Source organism: Malurus melanocephalus, unplaced genomic scaffold (assembly GCF_030028575.1).
Source record: "Malurus melanocephalus ecotype Western Australia unplaced genomic scaffold, MMel_1.1 scaffold_627, whole genome shotgun sequence".
In the NCBI taxonomy this organism is placed as follows: Eukaryota; Metazoa; Chordata; class Aves; order Passeriformes; family Maluridae; genus Malurus; species Malurus melanocephalus.
In genome coordinates, this window is record NW_026623859.1 from 257,154 (window position 1) to 258,026 (window position 873).

Here is an 873-nt window from a genome sequence, read left to right on the forward strand (position 1 = left end):
ATCTGGGGTGATACTTTTCCACCCCACAGCTGCTTTAGTCACTGTCTAAAAAATAAGGACCTGYCTTTCCAAATAAATTCCCACTTTAAAGGCTGTGCTCTCCCAAGTGAGAGCACAGGGGACAGATCAGTGAGATTCCTCAGACAGCAAAGCCTTTTTTATACTTTGCTAAAGTTATTTCCATTTGCTTCCTGTTTACCCTCCTTCCTGTTCCCTTACGGAAACCAACAGGACTCTCCACTGAAATGTTCCAAAAGTAGGTGGTGCTCTGTCTCCAGCTTCTCCCCCATTCCCTGCGGGATTGGGAACCGTGAGCTGCCAGGACTGACGTGCACAGAGTTTATTAGTGACTAATTTGAGATCTTAACTACCCAAAGTGCTGAGTGCTCAAATGTCTTGTTGCTATCCATCCTCCTAAAGAGCAGGAATAATTCCTTTAAAAACACAGCCAGATSATGGCAAATCTTCCCCTGGAGCACAGAGGAAGGTCAGCTCAGCGAGGTCAGGACATTTTCCTGAAGGGCAGGGAGGATCCTTGGAAATAAATCGCAGCACAGGTGGAAAAGCATTTGCCTGAGTGAATCCCATTTCTCTTCCGAGGAAGAACTGCTCACTGTGCAGTGMCCAGGCACTGGAACRGATTGCCCAGAGAGGATTCTCCTTCCCTGGAGAAAYTCCAGAAGCAGCTGGACACAATCCTGTGCTCTGGGATGGCCCTGCTGGAGCAGGGAGGTGACACCAAGTGACCCCTTCCAACCTGAGCCACTCAGGGCACGTCCCCACATCCCCAMATCCATTTGGGATTCCTGTGGGAACATGTGCAGCTCACCCCTTCCCCTGGGCAGGTTTGGAGCTGTGGATGATCAATTTTGG